The sequence below is a fragment of the Pimephales promelas genome, chromosome 9 (genome assembly GCF_988280905.1).
Source record: "Pimephales promelas chromosome 9, fPimPro1.hap1.1, whole genome shotgun sequence".
Taxonomy (NCBI): Eukaryota; Metazoa; Chordata; class Actinopteri; order Cypriniformes; family Leuciscidae; genus Pimephales; species Pimephales promelas.
This window is the reverse complement of record NC_142777.1, coordinates 28,962,478-28,978,738: the sequence shown is the minus strand read 5'-3', so window position 1 is coordinate 28,978,738 and position 16,261 is coordinate 28,962,478. Positions and strand designations below refer to the sequence as shown.

The 16,261-nt window shown below is 36.5% G+C and overlaps 1 protein-coding gene across 3 annotated transcripts in view; it reads right to left on the bottom strand.

Annotated features, from left to right (window-relative positions):
- LOC120460687 (leucine-rich repeat and immunoglobulin-like domain-containing nogo receptor-interacting protein 2) overlaps window positions 1-16,261 on the bottom strand; it is a 292,825-nt gene that overhangs the window by 209,980 nt on the left and 66,584 nt on the right. For all 3 annotated transcript variants that reach the window (XM_089134953.1, XM_039648602.2, XM_089134954.1), the window contains exon 2: window positions 7,273-7,337. The gene's annotated coding sequence lies outside the window, so the exon portion shown is untranslated. The remainder of the gene's footprint in view (window positions 1-7,272; window positions 7,338-16,261) is intronic.

Sequence of the window (16,261 nt, the reverse complement as noted above, 5' to 3'; positions counted from 1 at the left end):
CATAAACACCCACACACGAAATTATCAAAGAAATTATTGCGATATTGTTGTTCCGAGACCATTTACATCTAAAATAATAATAATGGCATAATAATGCAAGTACACCTTTGCAAAGATTAATAAACTTAAATGGAAAATAAATTAATATCCACAATATATATATATATATATATATATATTGAGAGAGAGAGAGAAAGAGAGATGAGCAAAACTAGAATTCAAAAGGAAATGTATCGATATAATTTATTTTTCTTTTATCGTGTTTTATCTTGTATCGAATAATTTATTTATTAAGTATCGCGACAGGCCTATATGTATGTATATGTGTGGGTGTGTGTATTCTATATGTATTTTTCAGGATCTTTAATAAACAGAAAGTTCCAAAGAACACCATTTAATTTTTTTATAAAATAAGTGGCTCTAATCAATTCTCATCCTTTAACGTCATATAGAACGCTATATGCAAAAACGGCGCTATACTACGCACATGGCACCCTTTATCGTTAATATAACACGCGCTGTGAGGGCTAAGTTTAGGTTTGGGGTAGGATCTGCGTGTCATATTCACGCTAAAGGATTTATGACGTCTTGGGTTCGAGTGTTATATTAACGATAAAGGGTGCCATGTGCGTAGTATAGCGCCGTTTTATCATATAGCGCTCTATATGACGTTAAAGGATGAGAACGGGCTGCTCTGATAGAAGCTCTTTCATTATGCTTCCAAACATTAATTGAAAAGCTAATGCAAAATTATTTTGACAAGAAAAGTCTAAAGTATGTTTGAAATCATCCAGATACCATCTGTATGTTTATCACGCACTATACATTTCCAACCCCTCCAGTCAAGTGTGTTGAAATCATGACACATCCTTTCACAGACTGCTGGCTTGCCCAGGGATGGAAAATGTTTACACACATCTGTGCATCTAGCTGATTATTTCTACAGAAGAGTGTCCCCCACATCAGCGAGGGCATATCATCATCCTGACAAAATCCTTATCTTCAGTGTTACTGCTGAACAGTTTCTGATAGCCTATCTCAGTCTGCTTTTCTACTAGAAACCAGAGAAACAAGTGTCTCCAACAAAGTGGACGCCCATAAAAAACGTGTGTTTTTTAGCTAGGCTCAAAACTAGGGTAGAAAATAGCCTATTACTTTCCTTTTTTTGAATGCAAAAACCATGCGAACATCATAGTTGACCTCAGACAATAATATAATACAATTTAAAAAGCCAGTTCACGACCCCTTTAGCAGAGTAGCATGATGGTTTCTGAGGGCACAAAGGTCACACACATTCAGCCTGTAGGTGCCTGCCTTCTCCTACACGGACTGAAATGTCTCTGGATTGCTCTGGAATTCCAGAATCGTTTCACAGTAGCTGTCAATGGAAAGACAGAAAGCGCTCAGATATAATCAAAAAGATGCATGAAACACTTACGGGTTTGAAAGGACATTATGTGATTGATTAATGACATAATTTAGGTGAACTATCCCTTAAAGTTGGTCAGTGAAAACATTGAAAATAATTTCTTTGTACTTTTGACAGTTAAATAAAGGTTAAAAAGAACCCCCCAATCCCCCCATGAAGTCCTCTACTGGTTAAATTCATTTAAATGTTTTTTTTTTTTTTTTTTAGAGGCAGATTATATCATACACAATTGTAGTGTTTTGGTTTTCTGTACCAAGAGCAATAACAATGGCTGTCCAATCTGTTAGTTTTGCTAATGATGAAACCTGATCTCTTAAATCACAAAATAATTAAGTGTTGCTATCAGTGTGGAAAGAGTGAAAACAGGACATTCTCTCTGTTAATGTCTGATATGACATCTTGCCACGGTGCTGAGGTGAATGAGAGAACATAAAGGTCAAAAAATAAAATTACTGACCCGTACAATAAATGTCACATAGCTCATGATGTGGGGTTAGTAAGGTTGCTTTGCAAATTTAAATATTTCTATTAAGCAAGGACACACAAAATAATAAGTATAGAATGTCACATGATGAATGGATGCACGAAAATGACTTTGAGAAAGTGGCAGAAAATTTCACACTTTGTATGACATTGCAAATACGTTGCATACAAAAAAAAAAAGTTTTTCTTCAAACTGAGATGCATCTGATTTGTAAAAAATTGGAATTCATGTTTGTGTGTGTGTGCGCGTGTGTGTTTTCCTCTTCACACAACAACAAATTTGAGTCAGATTGGCAAAATAATTTTAGTTGCCTGTCTGAACAAAAGTTCCCGTGTGTAATTCACACTACAATCATATCACTTTAATGAGAACTCCAAAACACTGACAGATATCACTTCATAGCAACTTAAAAAAATGGGTTCCATGTGGTACTAATCGCTGATAAGATAAAAATAACATTTGGTGGTACAGATGGCTTTGCTGGTGAGAGTTCCAGCAGATTTGTTTAAAAGGATTTGCATCATCGGTAATGCATTAAATGGTAATGCATGAAAACATACAAGAAGAACCACAGAAACAACCGAGTGTTACTCGTCAGAACATAAATGTTCTTTTATTTAATACTGTGTAGAACAAGTGAATGTGCACCATAGGTGTGCACATGTTTTCTTTTAGTTTTCTCTCTTTATGTCTCTCCCTGTCGCTTCACCCTAGACAGAGAGAGAGATAAAGTTGTGTAGAGCGTGTATGTGTGTTAGTGTGTGTAATAGAGTGGGCTTTGCCTTAAACTCTTGTGTTTATAGCCACTGTGGGCTGTCGTGTGCTTCTTTAGCGCAAGCTGCTTGTGAGCAGTGTGACGTCCAGCTACTCGTTCTTTTTCTCAGACTGTTTGAGAGGTCAGAGGCCCTTTATTTTACTTTTCACTTTTTTCTCCTGTTTATGGTTTTGCAGGGAGGTAAGAATTAGTTCCAATTCCAGGGAAGACGACCTAAAATTAAGTTAGAAGACCCGTTTTGTTAAACCCTCTCATTTCGTACTATGTTTTCTTTTACAATGAATGAATCGTACCCCTACATGTAATCAAATAAACATTTATTTTTCCTTAACTACTTGGCTATGTGATGAAGTGTTTAAGACGGGACTCCAGGCGTCGCCTTTTTATACTTCCTTTTACTGACTTAATTTGAATGCAATCCTCAACAACAATAAACAGAAGGGTTACAACTTAAAATAACATTTTCTTCAATACTTTATCTCCAAGCATAGTTGTAATACTTTTGACAACTTGTCCTGACATCAGCCACATAACTTTTCAATGCTGTCCTTTTTTTTTATCGTTTTCTACGAATCTTGGACAATAGTGGTGCTTTCTAACCATGAAAGATGGCAAGAAGGGTTGAGTAGACTGACAATGAAAAATAATAAATAAGTGCCAGGACCTTTTGTTGCTTCTCGCCAAAAAGACACATTATCTGTCTGGATTTGTGTGGATCTGTGAAAAGCTAAGAGGGTTTGCTCCAGCTCTCCCACCCTGTCAGAACAAAGGAATAACACTTGGAGAGAATTACAGAAAACGCCGGGGGGATATTTTGACTGTGACATGCCATTGACCTCATGGCATCTGATCAGAGTCTGATCCTTCCCCTTTAAGATGTCTCAGAGCATTGTGGGTAACCTGAAGGGGTAGAGTTTGCTGTGGCAGTGGCGCAATAGGGCTTGTAGAGAACATATTATAATAGGTAAATCCATGTACTGTATTCCCCTGTGAAATAGATACTGGTACAAGGAGCGAAATATAAAACCCTATTTGATTAGGGAGGCTGAACTACCTGATTAGTGTTTCATTGTAAGAGGGATTATCTCAGCATGAATTTATTATCTTTGATGAAATTTACAATAATAACAGTCAATTTGAGAACAAACCAGCATATGGGATTAAGAGCTTTTAACGCAAACACAGTAACACTTGAGTGTTAGTAATGGTCTATGTCCCTTCATTAATAAGAGGATAAGAAAAAAACAAAAAACATTCTTGTTTAACACAATGTTCCATGCGTGAATAAATGTAAACAGAACAGACCAAAGGGATATTGGTCTGTTCTGTTTTTTGGGATATTGTGTACTTACAATATCCCAAAAGTCTCCAAAGATTTATTTTTATTTCAGAGAAATTCAGATTTTAAATAAGAGGATGTTCCCGGAAAAATAAATAAATAAATAAATAAATCGCCTGTCAATGACGCAATATCCGCGCTATCCTCGGTTTCCGTTTATACTGCCACTGTTTCTTTAAAACATAGGCCATGGCAAGCCAGCTTTGGGACAAACAAGGAGAACTAAAATGAGAATCAATATCAGCGTGGCGTTTTTGAGAGGCTGAGAGCTCCACGTCTGCGACTAACTTTGAGTTGACAGATCTTCACGAGTCCCGACTTGACAGCTTTATTAGACAGGAGAGCTAATGTACAGTACATAAAACAAATCAATGTTATATAACATTAGCTCAACATGATGAAATGTTGAGCTAGCTTGTTACAGCTAGTTTTGTATAGCAAACAAACTAGAACGTAGTATAACATTATAACTTTCAACAAATATTTAAATGCCATTTAGTGTGAAACAGCGCTACGTTACCTCACAAGTTTAATTTGACTAACCTGTATGTGCAATCAAGCAAGTTTGCGGGTCGTTCAGTAGATTTAAATTATTCCTTGTACCTTTGTATCCGCGGGACTTGCGTGTGATATCTCTTTAGCAATTGCTTGATACAAAAGCTTGTATATTTAAGTTCAGTAATTTCACTTAAATGGTTATTTAAGTGAAATTACTGAACTTAAATATACAAGTTTGATAAAAATGATCATTTTAGAAGAAAATTTAAAATGGCACTTAGAGGCTTTTGCATCTGAACTCTTCATGTAACGGAGGCCAGCTAGTAGTTGCTGTGCGAGTAAACCTCACTCCCCGATGTCAAAAGGCGCTCTAGCGACAGACGCTAGAGGCTGCAGTCTTTAGCCTCCTTGCTAGAGCGCCCGACTCTCACGCCGGAGACCCGGGTTTGAGGCCCGCTCGTCGCGGGGCGAGTAGGACCCGGGTGTGAGGGGTTACATATATATATATATACATATATATATATATATATATATATAATGTTTTTGAAAGTGGTGTCTTATGTTGACCCAAACTGCATTTATTTACTCAAAAATACAGTGAAAACAGTAATAATGTGAAATATTATTACAATTTCATCGTCCTCGTCAGAATTGACGAACTTACAGAGATAAAATGAGAGAGACAACTAGAAAAAAAGCAATAAATAAATAATTCTTCGCTAGCTGGGGCCTTGTTCACAAGTACCGTAGCTGATATCCCAGGATCCTCCATAACAGAGCACCGGCAGTATTTCCTCAATTTTTTTCTTTATCTGCCGATGCACAATGGCTTGGATTAGTCTCTGGGTTGACTTTCTCCAATGTCTATCAGCCATCAGCTTCAGTTTTTTTCCTATCAATCCTAAGAGCCCCGCATGTCAGAACATGATGTAACATGCTCAGTGAAGCCAAGCACAGCTCAGGTGGCAGGCAGGAGATGTTTCTTATGAGGTGGGGCATGGAAATATTAAGTGTCAGTGTGAAATGATAACATATATTCTGTGGATAATCATTGCCTTAGTGTAATGCATTACAAACATGTGTGTTCTTGTCTCATTGTTTCATTTTATGACCCCCTTGTGTTCGGGAGCATGAGAGAGCCCAAGGCCGACGAGAACAGAGAATGTGATTTGGAGTTGCTGTGAATGCGCATTTGCTTTATTGCGCTTAAATAAATAACCATTGGCCCAGTAGCATAATTCATCTTCATTTTATGACATAAATAAGGAGCGAGATGGTGGTGAGAGTGAAATTCATTTGTGTTTTGCCTTTGAGCAAATGTCTGTGCATTTTTCATCTGATATCTTATTGAAGCCTAATTGTTTGTGTGTGTGTGTCCACATCTCCTAGTCTTTTTCACAAAGACTCAGAGATAACATGTTCCATCAGCAAACAGTACACTGTTTAAAAATTGACATTAGGCAAAAATTGATGTTTGAAGAAATTATTGCTCTGTCCGATATTGCTTGAGTCTTGAGCTAACACAAAAAATTAATGACATATAAACAGACCTATACACTGTTTTTGTCAACTTGTCATAGACTTCATAAGACAGCAGCTAGCGTGTTGCATAAATCATACTCGGTTACCTAATGTAACCTCCGTTCTCTCTAGGGAACGAGTGTTGCATAAGTGGCTCACGCTATGGGTAAAGTCATCTTTTCTCGAAATCTGAAGCCAAAAATTGTCCATAATTTTGTATTTGTCAACGCAGTGCAGCAGACCATAGCAGACTGAGTAAGTGTGCTCATTGGCTGTCTTGAGGCAAATGCAGTTGCCTATCGAACTTCAGATTGCCAAAACACATTACTCTGTTTAACTTATAATTTTAGTATAAGTAGATGAGGACAACAACAAGCAAATGCGAGTAATACGGGATATTCAAGAAAAAAAAAAGAAAAAAAAAAAGATTGATGACATTCCAGAATGCAGTCAGATGCAATATGATTTGGCAAAATCAATACCTAAATAACTATTTGGCTTTTGGTTAACAAAAATAACTTGCATCAGAGTATGATAGTACACTGTTAGGTTAATGGTTAGGCCTATCTGGTAGAAAATACCCAATACATGCATGATGAATCTGATCTTCATGCAAAATGAGTTGGATGAGCCTGATCTCTATTAAGGATTTTTTTTTCCTCTATTTGAATGCACTAACACTATTGGATGAGAACTGAACTGAGCAATGACATCACTGTTTTCTCCAGAACTGCTTTATAGATTAAATGAACTAATGTAATAATTGATTATATTTATAATAGAACTGAATAAACACTGAACTGATTCCAGCTGAACAATAACAGTGTTTTCTTTTATTAGATATGCTGTATACAGCCACAACAAATTTAGTTTGCATCATTTTCCCGCTATCACTCTAAAGCTGCTTGAAACAAACTGTATTGTATAAAGTGCTTTATAAATAAAGGTGGTTTGACTTGATGCACTTGCAAAGTTTCATATAGTCTGTGGAATATCTACTGGGGGACCATCAAAATTAAGGTTTTAGCAGATTCTATTAATAACTCGAATGACTGCTATTAGCATGTAGTTAAAAAGTTACTTGAATCCATAGTACAATGCCTAAAGTGGACTATTGGAAGAACATGTTGCCTTAAATTGTTTTGAATGCTAACTTTAATAAAACCAAACAGTGTTTTTCTATACTCTTGTAAAATATTGCAAGAAAAAAAAATAGGGTAACTTACCATACTGAAACAGAATTGTTTGGCATGGTCAGCCTAGAGGCAGGAGAAGAAGCAACGTCTGTGGCCTACAAGGAAAACAGAACTATAGTTAAACTATAGTAGAAATCACTTAATTAGCACTAGAAGGTAAATAATAAATCATTGTTAGCAATCTTGCCATTTCAAGTGATGCTCCGTGCCTCACTCATTAGATGATATAGATTATGACAGAACCAGAGAGTGAGAACAATGGAAAGTGTTATATTATATTTACATTTAAAAGTGCCATAAGAGAGACAAAACAAAAAGAGTTTAACATGGATCTTCCATGAACAGCATTACAGAGAAAGTCTGTCCAAATCTTGCAGTACGTAAATGTCCATACTCAAAACAAAACATTTTTTTGCACACGCTACAAATAAAAATAAAAAAATAAAATAAAATTTTTTTTTTTTCCATGTGTTTAGGCTACTCGCAATCAATAAAATTAAGCAATGAAATCCAGTCAGTCACTGCACTCGGTAACCCGAAGGTAAACTAGCTTAGAGAGTTTAAATAAGGCAGGTTTTTATTAAAGATTTTTGTGATTACTAGTCAAATCAACAATTAAGTCATAAATAATGACATTTATTTATTTAACATTTATTCTGTTTAATAACGATCCCAAATGAACAAAAAGTACTCAAGCAGCACACTGTTGCTATGGTTACCCTCTCAGGTGAACTATTTTCTGTTCATGGACATCTATTTACCATTTGTAGAAACATCGTATAGAGGAAATCATACAACAAATCAGAAGATGAGTTGCTATGTTCCGTTCAGAAAATAACTGAACAATGTATCTATTGAAATATTCATAAATTCCGTAGCAACTGCAGATTGTGAACAGTAAATGTAGGTTAAAGGATTTGTAAAGCCTCAGTAATAACAACATAACTTCATTTACTAACTATTGGCAGGTACAGTTTGCTGTCAGCTACCGCAATCCATTTCGTATGAAAATAACCTGAAACATTCTCCACACTGCTGCTTATATCCTAGTTTTTTTTATTTTTTTTATTATTATTATTTCAACATCGTTACAACAGGTTCATGTTCCTCAGGCATGTATCAGAAATGAAATTAAAGGTAAATCGTTTTAAGCATCTGACAGATCCGGCTTATTGAGCTTCTTTTCAGTAATAGTGGATGGCAGGCTTGTTCTTTATAAGCAATTCATAGACATAAGCATGTCTCTTTGATGCCATTGTTATATATGAAATAAACCAACAGAGTAAGCTCTAGGCAAAAGTGAAAAAATAAAATAAAAAAAGAAGAGTCAAGAGTATATTTTGAGCATGTATTATGATGGAAGTGATGCCATGCGTTTCATTCAGGAGGAATCTTTTTGACTCAGAGAACAGATCTTAACTTTTGAGTCAGTCTGAAGCTGGCAGTGAGTGACTGCAATATAGATTTGGGTATTAGAACACATGGAATTGGTGAGTAGGTTCCTCAGAGTGTTAAAAGGGAGAAGGCAAAGAAAGTTGAAGGACAGAAAGAGAGACAAAGTTTGGGAGAGCTTGATAAATGCTGAGAATAGGATATAAAAAATATTGCAGAACATATACAGTTTTAAAGCGGTTCTGCAACAGATAAAATAAAGTGCACTTTAAATTTACTTTAAAACATTAAAAAAAAACATTTAACTAAATTTTATTACAATGCCAACTTTATACAAAGCCAACTTCAATATTATTTTATGAAGATATATAATAATAAAAAAATACATTTCTGATATTGATGAACTTTTTTTTTTTTCATTACGACAAGACATAATTCTAAATTTACAATAAACTGCCAAGTGTCAGCTTTCAAATGAGATCATACTTGTGCTTTTAGTGCAAAAGGTTCATGAACTGTATCGGCTTTAGTTTTGGTATGCCATTTCTGAGGATTCTTCAAAAGTGGCTGGCTAAGCATTAAATAAAAATGTCTGTAAGGCATCTGTGTATTTGACAAATATAGCATTTATTTCACTTCAGCTGTGTTAAAGCATACCACGGGAAGCAGAAAGTGTCCGACTTTACGTCTCTGTTTTCAGCTCCTCTCTGCAAGCTGCAACTGAGATTGGTTACATCCAGCCACTTCTGAAGTCAACACACCAACTGACAAATCCTCTCCCATAGCTTTTTGGATAGCAAAGTGTCCATCATTTGTAACTTCAGAATCTCACCGGAACTAGAATGTCATCCAGGTATTTTCTGCCCACTCTGTATGAGTATACTGTGAATTCAAAGGTATTTCTTTTGTCATATACTGTTTTTCACCCACTACAGTAGGGAAGTGAGCAATTTCAGAAGCCACGAGTGAGACATTTAATCATTCACTGAAGTGATTTGTTCAAACACAGTGATTCATTCAGCACGCATGGTTAGATGGAAATATTTTTCATTACAATAATGTTTATGTCCTGGAATATCTAGAGAATATACAGTATTTGGAAACACAATTTGCTGAAGCACATGAATTGGTATTATGTTCAGTTTTATATGCTATTAAATGGATAAAAACGTGGTAATTTAATGACCATGCATCCCACACGTTCAATAGTGTCTTTACAGTACCATCTGTTAATTATCATGATATCAATGGCAAATAATTATAACAGTAACTGTACTGAAACAGAAAACTCTGGTATGGAGCCAGTCGTAAATTAGACGAATAAAAACTGTGTCTCTGCCTGTATATGTGATTGTAAACTTTGGCTAAATAATAATAATAATAATAAAACCTAGGTTACTTCACCCATATAAACATAGTCTTCTATTACACGCAGCACTGGGGAGAATGACAACAGCGCATTTAGACAAACTTTTTATCTTTTTATCGAGTGTTCATCACCCGCTAATCCCCCACGGTTTGCACGAGATAACACCCTGACCTGTCGGCGAGCTCAACGATTTGCAAATCGGGCTTAAATCGGGCTTAAAATCATGTTGATGTCTTTGACATGCTAAAGGAGGTCTAATAGTAAATTAAACGCTCATTAAATTAATACTAAGCAAACCACCAGACCAAGGCCTTCTAGTACTTTCTTCAATCCGTCTCCAGTTGGTTTGGACTAATTAAAAAAAGTGAACTTGTGAACCTGTGAAACAGGGAAGCTCTGAAAACACCCCCATTACCAATTAGTGCTTTCCACCTGATGAAATTAACATATCAAAAAAATCGACCAATCAGAATTTTTTTTTTTTTTTTTTTGGGGAAACCCGGCTGGATTGCGAGGCGTCCTAGTGGTGCTGGCCCTGTGCGGTTGCATAGTTCGCACAGCCCTTGCGACGGCTCTACTTTTTATAAAGCCACCGGACACCAACGAACATCTCTAATTGAGCCATTTAGGTGCGTTCAATGTCACGCTGCGGCTCAACGCCAGTGGGTGTGTCTTCACATTTAAGCCATCGTATTCAAGAAAACTACTTCTAGTGAGGCAGAACAAATATTAAAAACACTCAACCTGTCACATAAGCTTTTCTTCTATCAGTTAATAGGAGTGAAAAGTTTGTTATGTAACATTAGTTGTCATGTCCTTGTCTCAGTTATATAACCTGTAAACAGTTGCAAGTCATTAATGGCTTCATTCCATCCTTTTCTTATTTTCTTGCACTTTTCCACACACACACATGCACACAATGAAATCTCACCCATCCTTTCTCTATTATATACTTTGATTCAACATTGTTAAAATTCAAATGATGATGATGCATCTAGCACACCTTGAAAGCAAATGTTGACAACAAGTAAAAATGAGTAGTTGTGCGAGTCCTAGTATTTATTTACAGGTATTCATCCATATCTGTCTGCGATGCTGCACGTGCACGGATGGTAATTCCCTTAAGCCAGACTTTTGCAAAAGCATATAAATGAATCTGTGGCTTTCTCCTGTGTGCTGGAAGCCTATAGACTTCAGCTAAAGCTTTCAACTCTATCTTTCCAGTTGCTGCTCCCCAAATCCCTCACTTCAACCTTTACCAGGACATCAACCCCTCAGCCTAGTCGACTGGACTGAACTCTTTGCAAATTTTATGAGCCCATTCCACTTTCTCAGCTCATTTGTTCAAATCATTGTGAATTAAGGGAGCGGAGGTCACCAGGTCACTGTATCCATCATTGATTTTGTATATAATGATATAGCCTTTTGAGAAAGGTCAGCATTGTGATAAAAACAACAACAACAAAAAACCCTTTTAAAATATTATAATAGAAACCAATTATTTTAAATTGTAATAATATTTCACAGTATTGTTGTTTTTACTATGTTTTTAATCAATCAAATGCAGCATTGGTGCACATAAGACACTTAATTGACCCAAAGGTTTAAAAGCATACAAAATCTATGTACAGCTCCTGGTTCAACAGACATGGGCAACTCTAGTCATTTATTCGCTGATTTTCTTTTATTTTCGCATGTTTTCTCATCAGCTCCCCCTTCAGCTGTGCGGCATATATTTTCACGACACTGTAATCTCACTTGCTGCGCCTTCCTCCCGCTTTCTACCGCTGCTTATGTGCATTTGTTATTATCGGAGCCGGCCAGCTTTATCGTGGGGAGCTATGTCTACCGAGTGGGTAATACATCATACATATTATCATAGAATTATGTCAAATTACCACAAAGCACTTTGTGTTTCTCGCTTGTTCTTGCCCGTTCTCGCTTCTCACAAGACTTAAATTTCCAACTTACCGGGACGTTAGTCCCGAAAAGGTTGGTTTTCCACCTGGGAACGATGGGGGGAGTGGGGAAAGACACCATTCTCTCCAGAACAGGTTATTAAACCATTCAAATGATTTCTAAACAGTTTTATTAAGTTGAAATAGCTGAAATAGATATTTGCTGCTATATTTTTTTGTCTGGGAAAAAAAAAATAATGTAAATACAAATTGGGTTACTATCTGTGTTTAACAATTTGGAAATGTATGACGCTGTTATAGCCTTACAAAACCTAGGGGAAACTTGAAGCTACAATTTGCCTCTTATTGCCAAAAATAGCCTCACTCTAAAGGCAGACTTCATGTCTCCAAAACAGAATTATGTATCCCCAGGGTCCAAAAATAAACCTGATATTCTGTTTGACTTTTGTCACCCTCCTTACATCCCTTTCGTTGCTAATACGAAAAAAAGTCAATACGCTATCAAGCTTTGAGAAATCTAAGCTGGACACAGTGCATCACAAGCTCACACTCCTCACCTCAGGTCTTTGGGGCTATAAAGCAGAATGATTTATGATATTTATTCTCATAAAAGTCTACCATGCTGTCTAGAAGCCTCAGATCAGCTCGCTAGAGAACGGCGCTGATGGTAAAGCAGCAGTAAGTAAACACGTGGCACCACGAGGCGACAGATAGCATTAGCATTAAGCGCTACCAACCGCCATCGATCAGTTCCGGAGAAGAAAATCAGGATGCAAATTTCCAGTCAAACCTCAGGAGCAGTCGACATCAAAGCAGAGCTCAAATGCATCCTGCGTGGCAGGCTGACGATGAACATAATGTGTGACTGAGCGTCATTGGCTTTGTCTGAAAAACAACAGGAGCCATCAACTCAGCATTAACATAGATCCACCTATGCTTGCATTCTTTTCTCACTTGTGAGCACCTGAACCTGCTGTGGTCTCAAATACAGAACACTGCCAATCAAAATAATACATCACACTCATCCCTATAAGTTACATGTGATGTAGATTACTGTACCATTACCATTAGTAACATTTCTAAAATTGGTAAATGTGTCCATAAAAAAAGCTAACAATGGTGTTTTTTTTTTTTTTTTATGCTGAGGCCCAAAACTGCAGATTGGCAAATCCACTAAACTAAAAATTATGTAAATCAACAAGGTCACCTAATTAGTGGCTAAAATAGTGACTCTGGTGCTAAAACAGCAGCGCGAGAAAATAAACAATACTATCAATGGGAGGGAATTCATTCTTAGTGAATTCCCTCCTCAGTGTTCGCTGGAATAATTTCAGAATAAACCCTTTAAACCAGAGGTCTCAATTCACATGGTGAGAGGGGAACTTTAATTGAGTTGTCTGCTAGTTCCTAATAAACCATCTTGTGTGCTTTAGTAAACAGTGTCATATTTTCCCAGCGGATGTAGCTGACACATATTAGATCGTGTGAAAAATAGGCCACTGAATACAAACCACCAGCGCCTTTCCCACCACTTAAAAATACCTAATCTACGTTTTGCTTTCCCCCTCTGTGTGTAGATGAGAATACTGCACAAAGCTCAAGTAGAAAAAGTCAAGTTGCTTAAAGGAATACACACAACTCTTGCTTTTACAAAAAAGAAGAAACAAACTAATAAGAGTGTAACTGAGGCTGTGGAGGCTGTTTAGAAAGGTACATGTTTAGTAGTGGGGTTTAGGACATAAAAGGAATTCAAGTTCACCCAAAAATCTGTCATAATTCACTCCAAAACTGTGTGGCTTTACTTTATTCTGTGGAACACAATACGTATAAATAGCATCATTAAAAAAAAAAATGGTTCAACTGTTCTGAAACAATGGCTTGTAGAGAGCGAAATGAACTCTTTCCCTGCCTCTATTTTTTTTTTCTTTTGCCAGAAGTTCCCAGTCAGCACTAGCATTTTATCATTTTCACAAAATGGACCCCAGCACATATTATTGTATCTTAAGCTACATTTTTAACATAAAGCTTAGAAAATCTCGTTTTGACTACATGCAGATCAGATTCAGAACGATGATCAAAACATAGATAGAGTACTTCCTGGGACGACATTTCATATTGTCACATTAGGCTGCTGTTAAGTATTTATTGACCTAATTAGCTTGCATGTGTGTATAATCAAAGCTTCTACCACTAGTGTCGGCTTCTTCACTTGTTTTTGCACCCAGAGATCTTGTGCTATTTCAGAAGATACATAATAGCATCTATGTAACAGTAAAAACATGGATTGCCGGAAAATTTTGTAAATGGCAGGGAAAGAGTTTAGAGAACTCGTGAGAAATAAGATCATATTCATGAACTAAGGCTATGTTTACACAGAAACGATCTGAAGAGAAAACGCAAAAGTGGTGTTGCGTTTTCACTTTATATTCTGCGTTTAGACAAGCATTATGGGTGGGAAATCCACGTGCATATGGTTACGCAAAAGTGTGTGAAATTCGATGTAGTATGCACTCCAGGCAGCTAGGTGGCAATGTAAAGCCCTGCCACACAACAACACCAAGTCCGCGTGCCTGCGTACAACCTTCCCTGTCCAGCAGACTTTTGCGTTTTTACCCTTTAGTCGGGAATGCAACGGTGAAGCGTTTTTAAGATTTCCACTCTTTTTTTTTGCGTTTTTAAGCCCCCAAAACGCCGTCGCTGTGTATACGAAAGGCACATCCGCTAAAATATTTGTACGTTTTCACCCGTGAGCGTTCTCGTGTAAACAGGGCCTAAAGAATCTTTTGAGTCAGATCTTTTCAATGAATCATTTAATCTAGTTCACAAAACTGGTCTGAATGATTTGTTTACATATTGTACTGATCTGGCTCTTAACTCTTTTCACGCCATTGACAGAATTTTCAGTCTTTCCGTATTATCGCTGTTATATGGTAGGGGGCGCTATGACAACTTTTGAAAGAGGACTGATTCTCCTGATCAAAACACAGGTGATGAAGCAGCAAAAACAAGTGATAGAATATGTAAATCAGATGCATTTGTAAAATAACACAATCATCAATATTAAACAGCATATCAAAACTGCTTCATGTTAATGAATGAAATGTCAACCCAGGAAGAGCTCTAGGTCTGTGAGGCTTTATGAGTGTTTTCTCTCTGAATTCGATCCAGACTTAGTCTTTTGCAAAACACAATTTTCTTTTTCCTCAAAGGTTATTTTTATTTATGTATTTTTTTTAAGCAGAGGCTCTGTACTTTCTTTTGACACATTGCATGTTCCGATTTTTGTATAACAATATATTAAGGGGTCCATGAAAATTTAGTGAAATTTATATTTTGTGAAATGCATGGCAGACGCTGGCAATTTTTCCCCCTATGAACACAATGAATACAAGGCCAACTGGAGATAAAAATGCTGGTCTGTTTGTCACAAAGAAAAATGGAATAGTATACGAGTTGCTTGGAACACTTCCGGTACTTTTACAGTATTTCCACATTCATTTTGCATTCAGAAGAGACACTAACACACTGATATTCACAAAGTCATATAGGTTTGAAACAAAATGAGTGCAACAATTTGAAACCTTGTATTTTGAGTCTTTGTTTCTTTAAAATAAGCATGAAGATTTTACTGTAACAAAAGAAGACTAAGCAGCTCTGGCGGAATCACTGATGTTCCATAATTCATACCAGCAAACATCATTAGTAATTTATGGTGAGGCAATATTGTGAATGTAGCAGTTAGCAAGAAGAACAAAGTCATTGGTCATATTTGCACATATTTCATGGTTTGGCAGTGTTAAAGCAACACAATTTCACTTTCAAACCTCTTAATGTCTGAACTGACTGAGTTTTTACACACACACACACACACACAAAACAACAAAAAAAAATATTAAAGCTTTATTAAAATGATCTAGCTATCAAAAAAAAATAGATTTTATTCATTTAAGTAACAGATGGATTTGAATGGCACATTTAAAACATTTGTACTTATTTTCCAGCTCCAAAGCACTAATATAACACTCATCTATAACTGCATACTACTGCATACTATTTTTGTGACCGAAAGTGTTAAATACATAATGAAATTGAATCTCTCAAATGTGTGCCATTATTAAAAACATGCTCCATTTCAGAGTAAAACAATGCCATTCAAATTCATCTTAATCAGTTCCGTGTTGCTGTGAATGTGACTTTGGTGTCAAACATCTAATTTAATGTGATATCACACTAAACCTGCTTAGTGATTCAGAACCTGCAGTACAACCCATTCTGGCATCCTTTTCGACAGCAGGGAAAGTGAGACCGTGATCACTATAAAAAAATAACGCTAATAATA